The sequence below is a fragment of the Pleurodeles waltl genome, chromosome 3_1, assembly GCF_031143425.1.
Source record: "Pleurodeles waltl isolate 20211129_DDA chromosome 3_1, aPleWal1.hap1.20221129, whole genome shotgun sequence".
Lineage (NCBI taxonomy): Eukaryota > Metazoa > Chordata > Amphibia > Caudata > Salamandridae > Pleurodeles > Pleurodeles waltl.
Genome location: NC_090440.1, coordinates 976,802,238 through 976,817,675, shown reverse-complemented (window position 1 = coordinate 976,817,675; position 15,438 = coordinate 976,802,238).

Sequence of the window (15,438 nt, the reverse complement as noted above, 5' to 3'; positions counted from 1 at the left end):
CTCACTGGAGTAGCTGGAGGACTGGACACTGGTGAGTCAATACTTACTACTTATCACCCCCCATACTTGCATGCCATCTGACCCCCTCACCCTGACTCCCATCACTCCACTCCATCCCACACAGTGCACCTACACATGTGACCAACCTTAATGCCAAGCCCTGCATGCCATACCAATGCATGGACAGCCCTCCCAGCCTTGTATGTACACCCATCACCAAAGCATGCACAGCATGGAGTACTAAAAATCATACAATACATCACTATACACAAACAAAGGTGGCAGTTACATCCCCATAGGTGCCCCAGCCAATCCCAGTGGCGAGGAGGTGCCATGACTATCCAGTCCTCCAACAGAAGATGCCCCCAGTGATGACAGTAACTCTGGACATCAGGATCTGGATGAACTTCCTGGCCCATCAGGGAACACTGGTCAGTCGGCAAGCCCAGCCGACTCCCAGTCCACCACAGAGCCTCCCCCCTCAGTATCCAACACCATAGCACCCATCCAACGTCTCCACACCTCTGTCCCCAGGACACGTCAATCAGCATTGTGCCCACCTGTACAGGGACCCCAGTCCACACCTCACACCCAAGATAATCAGGGTCCTGAGGTCAGTGGAAGTGGACACACCGTTCAGGGGACACAGGCACAGGGGGACAGGGACACTCGGAGGATAGCTGTGCACCAGGGGGAGGACAGACCCAGGGAACCAACTCTCCAGGAGGCACTCACTAATGTCCTGGTGGCTTACCAACAATCCCAGGACAAGATTGGCCAGATCCTTACAAATATGCAGGAGAACAAGCGGCTGTAGGAGGTACACATCAGGAGATCAGGGAAGATTTGCAGGCCTTTAACACCACCATGGTCTCCATAGCAGGGGTCCTGGCTGATATGGCCAACATCATGAGCAAATGGACAGCACACCGGCTGGCCCCTACCACTAGCTAGTCCTCCACATCTGCTGCAGCTAGAGGACATGAGGCCCTGTCACAGGACCCACATGCCACCAGTATCCCTCCCCCTGCAGAAGGTGAACCACCCCGCAAACATTCCCTGCAACCCAGACAGAAGCCCGAGAAACTTACCAAGACCAATATCACTGCCAGGAAATTAGACCCTCCTGAATGTCCCTCTTGTGTCCCACCCTGTCACTTTGTCCACTCTGAACTGCCTTTGCCCCCCTTCCTATGGCCCCTTGGACACTGGACCTGTGCTACAAACATACTGGAACAATACACTATGCTTACCTCTATCATCACCCTATTCCATTGCACTTATCCGTGTATAATGTACTCTAAAATAAACACCCTTGAACACAACTTGAGTGATGAAAATATCCAATTATGGAAACAGTCACATTTTGTGCAAATGATCTGAACACTGTGATAGCATACAAATAATGACCTGTAGCTGTCTGTAGTCATCACATTAGTACACAGATGTCATAACACAAACATCTGCAAAATGAGAAGGCATAGGTGACAGTAAGTTGAGATGCAAAGGAAGTGAATGCCATCCTGCTACAGCCACAATGAAAACATCAATAGTCAGAGGAATGGTCAGTTCCACTGTCTCACCTTTGTGTCATTTGAAGTATTGACGTATAACTGATATTCTGTTGTCCACATCCTCATCCTCTGCCTCCTCATCCTCACTGTCCTCAGAGTCCACTGCTGCCACAGGGGCATTTCCAATCTCCTCCTCCTGCAGATAAGGCACATGTCGTCTGAGGGCCAGGTTGTGCAACATGCAGCATGCTACCACTATCTGGCAGACCTTTTTGGGTGAGTAGCACAGGGATCCACCTGTTAGAAGGTGGCATATGAACCTGGCCTTCAGGAGGCCGAAGTTACGTTCGATGATCCGCCTGGTTCGCCCATGTGCATCATTATACCTATTCTCAGCCCCTGTCCTGGCATTCCTCACAGGGGTCAGGAGCCACGATAGGTTTGGGTAGCCAGAGTCACCTGCAAGTATTGAGGGACAAACATTAGCCTTACACAATGGTATGGGAATATCTCCTGAAGGCATACACTGACATACATTGTGTGGGGACTCAGGTTCACCTATTAGCCACACCCTGTGCCTCTGTAGTTGTGTCATCACATTTGGGATGCTGCTATTCCCCAGGATCAAGGCGTCATGCCCTGACCCAGGATATTTGGCAGTGATGTGGGAGATGTACTGGTCAGCCAGGCACACTATTTGGACATTGAGTGAATGAAAACTCTTCCCATTCCTGAACACCTGTTCATTGTGGCAGGGGGGGGGGGACAAATGTAATATGTGTTCCATCAATCGCCCCAATCATGTTAGGTATATGTCCCATTGTATAGAATCCTGCCTTCGCAGTGGCCAAATCTTCCACCTGGGGGAAACCAATCTAGCTGCACATGTGTTTGACCAAGGCAGACAAAATCCTTGCCAGCACTATAGAAAACATTGGCTATGACATACCTGCTGCCAAGCCCACTGTGGCTTGGAAAGAAACAGTTGCCAGGAAATGGAGCACTGATAGAACTTGCACAAGAGGGGGGAATCCCAGTGGGATGGCAGATAGCTGATATCAGATCAGGCTCCAATTGAGCACACAGCTCTGTGATAGCGACCCTGTCCAGTCTATAGGTCAGTATTATGTGCCTGTCTTCCAGTGTAGCTAAGTCCACAAGGGGTGTGTACACAGGGTCTTGTCTCTTCCTCCTATTCATTCACAGTGGTAGGTATATAAGGGACACAAGAGTGAGTAGGGTGTCACAATTTGAACTATGGAACCACCCCCTCAGTGTACATAGAGCATTACTGTGATGGGACAATGGGAATGTCAATGTATGTGCAATTTCTAGCAATGACGCAGTTCTCGATTATCTGAATATTGTCCACCATAGAATGGCGAACGCCTGTCCTGTATTTAGGGACAGGTGGAAGGGAGTAACTCCACGGCGTTGGGCATCAATGGCGGAAGGCGGTCTTGCACCGGAGTGCTATTCCTCATTGGCTAATATGGGGCTCTATGGAGTACAGTGGCCAATGGGGATCACCGGCGGCGGTGATGGTGTACACCACAGCAGACGTGACCGCCATTTTCTGTCTATAACCTCACCTGATTCTTGACTTTCCACAGGACAAAACCTACACTGCATGTGCTGTTGTGACCTGTGTCTGGATCCTGCCATGGCCCGTGTGACCGGGAAAAAGGCCCCTGCCTTCACTTCAGAGGAGTTGGAGTGATTGGTGGATGGGGTCCTACCCCAGTATGGACAGCTGTATGGGCCTCGAGGCCAACAGGTGAGTACACCTTGGGCACAATGCATGTGACAAGGTTGCATGGAGATGTGTGTGCAAGCATCGTGTCATTTGGGGAGGGTGGTATGTCTGGTGGTAGTGTACATGGTGGGCGCCGGGTGATGTGTGTGCCAATGGAGATGGAATTGGGATTTGTGGGCCATATGTGTGACAGGCTGGACTGTATGTGTAATGGTGTCCTTCTGTCTGTATTACCTCTGCAGTTCAGTGCCCATCAGAAGAAGGGACTATGGCCTGCTATCAACAAGGACGTGCGGACCCTGGGGCTATACAGCAGGCAGAGCATCTATTGTAGGAAAATGTGGGAGGACCTGAGATGCTGGGCCCGGAAGACCGCGGAGGCCCGGCTGGGGATGGCCTCTCAACAAGGGCGGGTGCCCATCGGAACCTGACCCCCCTGATGGCCCACATACTGGCGGTGGCCTACCCAGAGCTGGATGGGTTCTTGAGGACATCACAGCAGCCACAAGGGGGTGAGTACAGTGAGCGTAACAACAATTATTGGTAGGTGGTATGGGATCCTGGTGGTGGGTTTCAGTTAGTGGGTGCCCCTTAATGCCAGGTCAGACATTGCAGCGTGATCCAGCTCAAGGGAAATGGGTGTATTGCAAAATCTGGTAACCTAGCTAGGTTGCATTTCATGTCAGACAGGGCTTACTGGGTCACAGGAGGGGTGCAGTTGGCGGTGGCTGGCTCTCATCTTGCTGTGGTACCTAGCCAATTGAATGCCAGTGTGGTACATAGTGCACAATCCTGATCCCTGTGTGTGATGGTAATGTGTATGCCAACTGTGGTGTTGGTGCTGTAATTGACCCAGGGCTCCCTTTCTCCCTCCCCTCCTTTTTTCTTTTGTCATCCTGTCCATGTGTGCATTAGCATCATCTGGCGGAGGAGCAGGGGCACCGGTGACAGAGGGAGCTGCATCCCACAGGTCCCAGGAGGCAGAGTCCACCGACGCCAAGGGAACCAGTGGGATGGAGGGCGAGGGAAGTACCATGGTGGAGATTGGAGGTGACAACACAGACTCCCGATGGAAGCTCCCTGGTGGTGGCAGACACCTCTGGGACCACCCTAGCTACAGGTACAGCCGCCACCCCCATACCAGCCCCATCCTCCCAGTAGCTCCACACTGAGTTGCCCGTGCCCGCTCACTCAGGAGGGTGGGCATCTCCTTTGCCCCAGGCACCTCAGGCACTGCCCCAGTGAGCACTGCTGCCCTCAGTCAGGAGGCTATTGGCCTCCTGAGATCCATCTCTGTAGGGCAGTCAGCCATTGTGAATGCCATCCAGGGGCCGGCACCCCAGATACAGCAATACAATGCATTTCTGGAGGACATCCACAGTGTATTGGCAGCCCAACAGAGATCATTTCAGGCTCTGGCCTCCTCTGTGATGGTAGCCAGTGTCCCTTTTCCTACCGTCCCCCTCCATCTACCACTTCCCAGTCACCTCAACCCCAACCCATACTATTCACACATACAGACAAGCATGCACACAAAACATCACACAAGAGTGGCAGAGACAAACACAGGCAGCACACTTCAGGCAACAAGCACTCACACAAACACCAGACAGTTGCACACACAACATCCACTGCCTCTACTGTCTCCCCCTCCTGCTCCTCCTCCTCCCTCACAGTCACATCCACACTCACACCTGCATGCACTGCATCAACAGCCATCACCACCATCACCGCACCAAGCAGCACACACACCTCACTTGCAGACACCTCCACAACATTCACCCACACGTCCCGTGTCCTCTCCCACCATGCCTGCCACTCTCCCAAGAGACACAAACACACACCCTCGGACTCCCAACAGCCATTCACCGCACACATGCACGCTGTCCATGCACCTGCACACAAGTCCAGCAAACGTACACCTCCGACAACCACTACCTCAACCTCAACTCCCATTTGTCCTCCTACATCCCGCCCCAACGCCCCTAAGAAGATTTTCCTTGCACGTCTTGACCTCTTTCCCTCCCTCTCCAGCCCCCTGTTCTGCCCCATTGACCCAGCCCAGCACCTCAGCCAAACAATCTGCCACTGTTCCCATCAAATCAACAGCTGCTGGCACAAAGGGGTCCTAGAGTGTGATGGCTGCCACTCCTACTGTGAGCACGCCTCCACCTCAAAAAGGGAGGACTAGGGTGGTGAAACGCAAGGGACGTGAGACGGGGAGAGTTGAGGCACCTCCTCGTCGTGGGGGAAAGAAAGGTAAGGATTCCACTCCACCGCGCAAGAAAGGGAAGGATCCCACTCCACTGCCCAAGAAAGGGAAGGATCCCATTCCACCAACAAAGAGAGGCAAGAGGCCCCCTCCACCAGCAGTGGGCAAGGAGCCCTCTCCTCCAGCTGAAGCAGGGAGGGTAACACCTCAAACGGCAGTAGGCAAGGAGCCCTCACCTCCAGCTGAGACACAGTAGCTCTCACCTCCAGCTGAGACACAGCAGCCCTCACCTCCAGCAAAGGTCATGTAGGCCACCCTCCAGGGACTGTTGTACAAGGAGCCCCCTCCAGAACCAGTGGGCAAGTTCCCCACCTCAGAGACTGTGACCTTGCACTCCCCAGCAAAGAGGAATGGGCATGGAGCCCCCTCCAGAACCAGTGGGCAAGTTCACCACCTCAGAGACTGTGACCTTGCACTCCCCAGCAAAGTGAAATGGGCATGGAGCCCCCTCCAGAACCAGTGGGCAAGTTCACCACCTCAGGGACTGTGACCTTGCACTCCCCAGCAAAGTGAAATGGGCATGGAGCCCCCTCTAGAACCAGTGGGCAAGTTCCCCACCTCAGAGACTGTGACCTTACACTCCCCAGCAAAGAGAAATGGGCATGGAGCCCCCTCCAGAACCAGTGGGCAGTTCCCCACTTCAGCTGAGGTGCCCTCCACCCCCCCCTTCCCCTTGAGGTGCCTGCCCATTTCCAACATGATGTCTTTGCACAGTGTAGTGCGGATATTGTCAAGAAAAAAGTTGGGGCTTGGACTGTGCACAGTGGCCATGTCGGCCTTTTGTACTATGGACTGACCATTGGCCCTTTCTGGACATTTACTCCTATTCTTTTCACATAGACAATATGGTGGCTGTTGGCATCAAATTACAATATCAGTTAAAACTACATGTAGTCCTTGCATTATTATGACATGTGTCCTGTGACATTGGTTTTCCTCTGCAGCTGGTTGTGTGTATGGTGTGTGTGTGAATGGTGTGTGTAGTGTGTGTGTGTGTCACTCTCCTTTTCCCCCCTCCCTCCCTTGTGTGCTAGGCGGCTGTACTCACTTTCGTCGTCTTCGTCAGCATTGGTGTTGCAGGTGGAGCATGGCGTAGAAGAGCATCAGGAAGACTTGCAGTTCTGGTTCCATGGCGGCAGTGGTCTTCTCTGTGTCCCTGATGGTGAGTCTTTCGTTTTCTGTTCTGTGTTTCTGCCAGGCTTTTGATGGCGTTGGTCCCGCCCCGGAAATCCTGGCGGTTTGCTGTGTCATAATATGGTGGGTGGTACCTTGGTATCCGCCTGGCTGTAGGTGGCTACCGCCGTGGTCAGTGGTGTTAACGTCTTGGCGGTTGGTGTGGTACATTGGCTGTCTATGGGAGTTATCACCACTGTGTTTGCGGTATTACCGCCACTTAAACAGTCACCACCACTGTCATAATGACCACCAAACTCACACACTAGAATCTTAACATGAAAAAGGTGAATTGGGATGTTGTGGGCTACATCCAACTTACATTGCCTTAAATACATATATTGAACAGATATCAATGGAAGTTGACATATGGCATGTATGGGTCAAAACCAAGTGTATGGTAATTTATTCAGACAAGAGCACTAGTACAACTAATATGCATGGTTCAGAGGAGGCAAATTTCATCAGTGACGGGCAGCTGTCAGTGTGGCAGGATACAGAACCTAAAACGGCTGATGTCGTATGTGCCACACTTTCCACCAATAATTCTTCCCAACCCCAGCAATGTAAGTTGAAGTTCCATACTTAACTGCCCAAGATTCTGTATACATGCACAATGTGACTGGCTGAAACTGTGGATGACAAATATTTTGAGTAGCTGATGTAATTTAGCAGCCAATCTGACAGCTTCTTGGTTATATGGAATGCACATGTTCATCCATGGAAATAAAGACAGAAAGCATACCCTAAGCCATTCCTCCTGCTTGGCCAGGGCACACATGAGAACACCCAGACACCCAATCAACATGGAGAGATAATTGTCTAATACTAACAGGATTTATTCAAACATATTAAGAACATCATATCAACATCTAACCTACTCACTACCCTACACTAAACTAACCTAAACTAACTTATTGTAACTTACAGCTACATCTATTTATCCTATTCTAAATCTATCTTACACATGTAACACCACACTCTACACATTGTCCCTCCACCCGCCATAAAAGAAAAGAAACGAGTAGGACAACATAAACTAAGGCTACACGTGTACTAACTTAACCTGTTTCCTAAACAAATATATATTTTTGGTGCGTTTTTTTAATTTGTATTTTTTTTATTTACATAGAAACCCCAACATAACCCCCACCCAACCCCCCATAAATAAAAAATGTACTAAAAAACACCCTCCAACTATACTTACACTAACCTACACCTAAAATACACTATTTCACTAACCTAACACTACCCACCTAAAACCCACTAAAAAAGTTAACATTAGTAAAAGGGAGAGGGAAGGAACTAGAAGGCTGTGATACAAATAGTTTACATCTTCTTTAGTTTCTTCTTGCAGTACTTAAGTAATTTGTAATTCCTGGCTTTGTCTCTTTCCAACTTATCCAATCTTGCCATCATGGCTGCAATGTCCCGTCTCATGTCAGTCTCAAAGTTTGAGGTTGTGGCTGGAGCAGGTGGCTGTTGGGGTGCCTGGCTGTAGAAAGGTGCAGTAGATGTAGAGGAGGTAGGACCAGCAGAGGCCCCCTGACCCCAGATTTCGTCCCTGATGTGGCCTGCACAATTGTGGACTGTAGCGGAGGTCCCGCATTAGAAGATACACGCCATGCCCCAGGGGATTTCTCCCTCTTAGATTTCTTCTCCATCCTTTGGTGCCTGGCCTGTACCGTCATTATATGTCTGTACCTGTCGGCCATCTTCTCAAAAGTATGTTCCTCGGCTGGGGTCATATTGGCAGCTGAGACATGAGGCAGACATGGCATTAAATATAACTCTGGGTGGAGGTAGAACAGACATGGAATGTACACAGCATCCTCAGATGACACATGCTGTCCACCACACATTCCACAACACTAACAAACTCCAAATATATACTAATTTCCTACTAGCCATCTACTGTATCATGTACATGTCACTGGGGTTACGGCTATCCATTGTTGACCATCAGGGCCCAAAGGTAAGCTGACTACTGCTCAACATTTGTGTCATCATAGTGGTGAGGATCAAGTGACCCTCCAAGTCCAGAATCCCTATGCCATTATCAATACGTGGCAGAATATATGCAGTCCACAACTTTGACACCCCTGTGCAACATCAAGCCTTGGGCAAGCATCAGGGATGCAAGGTGGGGGTCATCCAATAGGGGAGCAGGAAACTTTCCACTGGCAACTCTTTAGCAAAGCATCATTCATGTGTCCTTGGGTTAACACCTGCTCACAGCACACGTTACAAGGGGACACACCATTGCTCACAGTGGGCCCTCATGTACAGTTCAGGCTTAATGTCCATATAGTTTGGCCAGTACATCTATGTTGTCTACAGGTTTTGTACATATTGCCCTCTACCCTGTGCTATGTTGTGCAAATTGTGTAATGCGGCACACACATGGTGGCTTTATAGGTTCCCTAAGTGGCACAGCATGATTGGCACTGCACTGGGTGCCACTACAGTATTCCTATTTATTGAACAACATATGCATATGCATGTCAGACATCTCCTAAGTACCAGGTACACACTCAGCATTCACATTCTGTGCACACATGATGTGGCCAAGATCACTCACAAATATCACAATGAGTAGACCATGTTGGTAATTCTGCACACATCCAGCTTGCTACAATCCGTAGACAATAACACAACCATCTGGTGCAGAGTTGCATTATCGTTGTGTACTAAACTTACTGTTGGTCAGCACAATAAGGCTCCTTGCATGACTGTTGCCTCACTTAAAATCAGAAAGGTAGTGAGGCAAGTGTTTCCTACATAAGTCCCCTAGAGATCTCAAAACATGTAAATCATCTGTACCATTTCCTGAGTAACTGAAAGCTAAGTCTGGCACACAGAGCTGTCAAAAGTGCTGTGACATATATGTTGTCAACAGGCATGCTAATCAGATAAACAGCAGCTCCAACACATATTATGATTGACATCAATCTATATATGGGCATGCTTTCCTTTTCCTAACAATCACTATTACACCCAATATTCCATAGCAGCACACGTTGGCACATGTGCAACAATCAACTCATACTCCTTCCTCAACATAGCATCAGGCATGATGTCCATATCCTATTGCAGATGACGTCATCTTATTGGTCACCCGATACATTTCATCATTGCATTGCACACATCATTCCCTCCCACACAAAACCCTGGAATGCCACACATGACGCACAAAGGGACACTTACTGGCTGCATTGGGGTATTGAAATCTGGAAATGTTTCCAGTGGTGTAGGGTGGAGGCCCACCTGCAAATACATGACAGGAAAACATAGCTTAGTGATTTTTAAACATTTCTGTGCATAGACAACAGTTTCACATTCAACTTGTTAAACTGAGTAAGCAAGTCAACTTAATGGTAGGTCAGAACAACTGCCAAACATTAATAATCTGTCTGTGAGATAAAGGGCCAAATAATGGAGACTCTTGCCACCACCAAAGCATCACTTTCCCTGATGATCCTGTGGTGCATTTCACTACACCATGGGGGTCATTACAACATCGGCGGTAAAAGCCGCTTGCCGCCGTGCAGAAGACCGCCAACACACCGCCGCGGCCGCGGAATCCCGCCACGGTCATTATGACCCACAGCTCGGAATCTGCCAAAATCCAGACACCCACACAAGTCTGCCACACCAAAGGTCAGTGATAAACTGGCAATAACAAAACCTCCACCGTCACGCCAACAGGAATACGCCCACACTATCACGACCCACGAATCCATGCGGCGGTCTTCCAACTGCGGTATTCCATTGGCGGTACACACCGCCATGCTCAAAATACGATCACATATACAAAACACTACCACATTGGACAATTCCAAATACACACACCTGATACACATACACACACCACTCCCACACATCCAATACAATATAAAACACACACCCACATAACCCACAAACTCTTATGACCTCCATTGCGACTGACGGCCAGGGAGAGGCACCACCATCTACAAACTAACATCCACAGGCACTCAACACCATCACTCACACAACATCCACGCCCCTCACACAACACACCTCTAAATATCACCCCACACGTCACAACACGCACCACCCCACACATCACCCACACCACCCCATGGCACCGCAAAGACACCCCAGGTTTTCTGAGGAGGTGCTCAGGGTCATGGTGGAGGAAATCATCCGGGTAGAACCACAGCTATTCGGATCACAGGTGCAGCACACCACCATAGCTAGGAAGATGGAGCTATGGCGAAGAATCATGGACAGGGTCAACGCAGTGGGACAGCACCCAAGAACGAGGGATGGCATCAGGAAGAGGTGGAACGACCTATGGGGGAAGGTGTGTTCCGTGGTCTCAAGACACCACATCACGGTTCAGAGGACTGGTGGCGGACCCCCACCTCCTCCTCCACAACTAACAACATCGGAGGAGCAAGTCTTGGCTATACTGCATCCTGAGGGCCTCGCAGGAGTAGCTGGAGGAATGGACTCTGGTAAGTCAAATCTTAACTATTACATCCCCCACCCATCTGCATGCTATCACATACCCCCACCCTTGCCCGCATCCCCATCACTCCAACTCCTCACGTATGTCCCAATATCACAAACCACACATCCCAAACTCAAGCCCTGCATGTAACACCAAAGCATGGACACCCATCACCAATGTATGGCCACTACACATACCCATACACCCCCTAAACCATTATCACACAAGGTCCTACACAGGAATGCAAGCACTGGGGTACATGGTCACCCACCCATTGCACACCATGGCACACACAGATGCAATAATCATGCCTTTACACTCATGCAGGACCCCTACCCAACGTCACCGGACAGGAGGGTCCAGATATGTCCACTCCACCCACAGAAGAGGCCCACAGTGATGACAGCAGCTCTGTCCAACTGGATCTAGATGACCAGCCCGGCCCATCTGGGACCTCGGGACAGTCGGTTCCCCTCACACTGGCACAGACCACTACAGAGCTTGCCCCCTCTGGAAACACCAGCACAGCACCCACCCAGCGGGCCCATACCTCTGTCCCCAGGACACGTCAATCAGCAGTGTGTCCACCACTACAGGGAACCCAGGCTAACGCACCACCCCAACAACACCAGGGACCTGGGGGCAGTGGTAGTGGGCACACGGTTCTGGGGACAGAGGCCCAGGAACACAGGGGAACTGGGAGGGCTGCTGTGCGACAGGGGGAGGACAGGCCCAGGGAACCCACTCTCCACGAGGCCCTCTCCAACATCATGGGAGCCTACCACCGTTCCCAGGAGACGATGGCAACGGTACTGGCCAAGTTTCAGGAGACCCAGCGGCTGCAGGAAGAACAGTATTTGGGCTTCAGGGAGGAACTCAAATCCATCAATTCCACCCTGGGCACCACTGTAGGGGTGCTGAAGGAACTCGTCAACACCAGGAGGGACACTGTGGCACAACAAGGGGCCCCTGACACTAGCCTGGACAATGAACTGCCCACCACCTCCGCCGGCGCTAGTGGACAGGAGCCACCGCCACAGGACCACCACACCAGCACCCCACCCCCTGCAGATGGAGAACCACCCCGCAAACGGTCCCTTAGATCCAGGACAAAGACAGAGAACAATGCCAAGACCCCCGCCAAGAAATGAGACCACCCTGATTGTCATCCTTCTGTCCCACTTTGTCACCCTGTCCATACTTAAACTGCCCCAGCTCCACTTCCTATGCCCCTTTGGACAATGCACATGTGAGACTAATAGACTGGACTCTACCATGGACATTCCTCCACCATCACCCCTGACCATTTTACAACCCCCTCCTCTATTGAGCACTTAAATAAATACCCTTAAATCAAAAAACAATCTGGAGTCAGTCTGTGCTTTCGAAAATGTGTATTTGCAATAACAGTGGCAAAATGCTATATCAAATGTAATGTCAACATACCTATGTCACAAAGCACTAGTCCATGCGGAAACAAAGCATATGTCACAAAGTTGGACCCACATCTGTGAAATCGTAAGGGAAAGTGACAACTCAGTGACAATACACTGGGTGAAAATGACAGACAGATGAGAGGTAGTAGAATTAAATCAGTTGTAGCAGGCTGTGTTGTCTTCTTACCAGTGTCTCACTGGAAGTATTGCAGGATCACCGTTTTCCTGTTGTCTATGTCCTCTTCTTCAGCTTCCTCGTCTTCACTGTCCACAGGTTCCACAGCTGCCACAACACCTCCATCTGGACCATCCTCCTGCAGAAAAGGCATCTGTCGTCGCAAAGCCAAGTTGTGAAGCATACAGCAGGCCACGATGATCTGGCACATCTTCTTCGGTGAGTAGAATAGGGAACAACCTATCATATGGAGGCACCGGAACCTGGCCTTCAGAAGGCCGAAGGTCCTCTCTATAACCCGCCTAGTTTGCCCATGGGCCTCATTGTAGCGTTCCTCTGCCCCTGTCCTGGGATTCCTCACTGGGGTCAGTAGCCATGACAGGTTGGGGTAGCCAGAGTCACCTGCAAATGGCGAGGGACAACTGTTAGACACACACTAACCCCTAGGGACAACCCCAGACCCAGACACCTAGTCACACTGTATAGGATCCATGTCCTCACCTAAAATCCACACACGGTGCCTCTGGAGTTGCCCCATCACATAAGGGATGCTGCTATTTCTCAAAATGTAAGCGTCATGCACTGAGCCAGGGATTTTGGCGTTCACATGGGAGATGTACTGGTCTGCCAAACACACCATCTGCACATTCATCAAATAGTGACTCTTCCGGTTTCTGTACACCTGTTCACTCCTGCGGGGGGACCAAGGCCACATGTGTCCCATCAATGGCACCTATGATGTTGGGGATATGTCCCAGGGCATGGCAATTACCTTTCACTGTAGGCAAATCCTCCACCTGAGGGAAAACGAAGTAGCTCCGCATGTGTTTCAGCAGGGCAGACAACACTCTGGACAACACGTTGGAAAACATAGGCTGGGACATCCCTGATGCAAAGGTCACTGTAGTTTGAAATGACTCATGGAGTACTGACAGCACCTGCACTTGAGGGGGGATTCCTGTGGGATGGCGGATAGCTGACATCAGGTCTGGCTCCAACTGGACACACAGTTCCTTGATTATGGCATAGTCCAGGCTGTAGGTGATGATCACATGTCGCTCCTCCATTGTCGACAGGTTCACCAGCGGTCTGTACACCGGGGGATGCCGCCATCTCCTCACATGCCCCAGCAGACGGTGCCTATGGAGGAGAACAGCGAGCAGAGAGTCAACCAACTCTGAGGTACGTAAACACAGCATACTCAAAAATATTAACAAATCGACAAGGCCTAGATATGTGTAACGCAGTCCAAAATAATGCCATGTGGGCCCATGAAATGGCGGCTGCCTGACCTGTAAAGTGGGACAATGGGATATGAGGTAACTGCGCTGGCGTTGTACACCGTCGCGGTAGGCGGTCGAAGACCGCGGCGCAATCCTGCATTGGTTAACATTGGACCCTATGGGTCCCAGGAGCCAAGGACCATGTACACCGGTGGTGACGGTACGCACCGCCGCGGACGTGACCGCCATTTTCTCTCTATTCAATCACTTGATACCTGATCTTCAACAGGAGAGGACCTACACTGCAAGTGCTGCTGTGACCTCAGTCTGGAAGAGACAATGGCTCGTGTGTCTGGGCAAAGGGCCCCTGCCTTCTGCACGGAGGAGTTGGAGAAACTCATGGATGGGGTCCTCCCCCTGTACACGCTACTCTACGGTCCTCCAGACAAACAGGTAAGTACACTGTGAGCATGCTGTATGGGCAATGCCTGTGTGGAGTGGTGTGGATGAAAGATAGTGGGAGAGGGGTGAGAATGAGGCGTGCATGAAACGACGGTGAGTGCATGTGCATCTTGGCAAGGGTAGGGATGCAGGCCAATAACTGTGACGGTGCGGACGGTAATAACTTCTCTTTTTCCCCTGTACTATTCCTGTAGGTCAGCGCCCACCAGAAGAAGGACATTTGGCGTGCCATCGCCAAGGAAGTCCGGACCCTGGGGGTCTACCACAGACGGAGCACCCACTGCCGGAAAAGATGGGAGGACATTTGCCGCTGGAGCAAGAAGACGGCGGAGGCCTCCCAACGTGGGAGGGGAGCCCGTCGCACCATGACCCCCCTGATGTTCCGGATCCTGGCGGTGGCGTATCCGGAGGTGGATGGGCGCTTGAGGGCATCACAGCAGCCACAAGGGGGTGAGTACACTCTCATTCTGCTGATTTAGCGCGCATTGGAGGTGTCTGGGTGGGGGAGGTGGGCTGTGGGTTCCCCTAGGCCAGGGCGAGTTTAGTAGGCAAGGACCCTTCTAAAGGCAGGCCCTGTGGCACCCCACTCCACCTGTGTACAGTGCCAACTACACCTAGTCAGGCTCCTGTGACATCCATGTGTGCAGCAATCGGGCATAGACTTGTAACCCATGTCCCTGGGATTAAATAGGGAACTCCAAGTGCACGGCGTAGTGCAGGGGGCTTCTGTGTCTGTAGTGTCCACCAACAGTAGCGTATTGCATGCACTCAACATGTCTTTCTTCTGTCTTCCCCCCCTTTTTGTGGTCTCTCTGTTCTTGCGTGCATTAGCATCATCAGGCGGAGGAGCAGTGGCACCGGAGCAGGAGGGAGCTGCATCCCACATGGCCCTGGAGGGCGACACTTCGGAGTCTGAATTCACCAGTGGGATGGAGGGCGAGGGGAGCTCC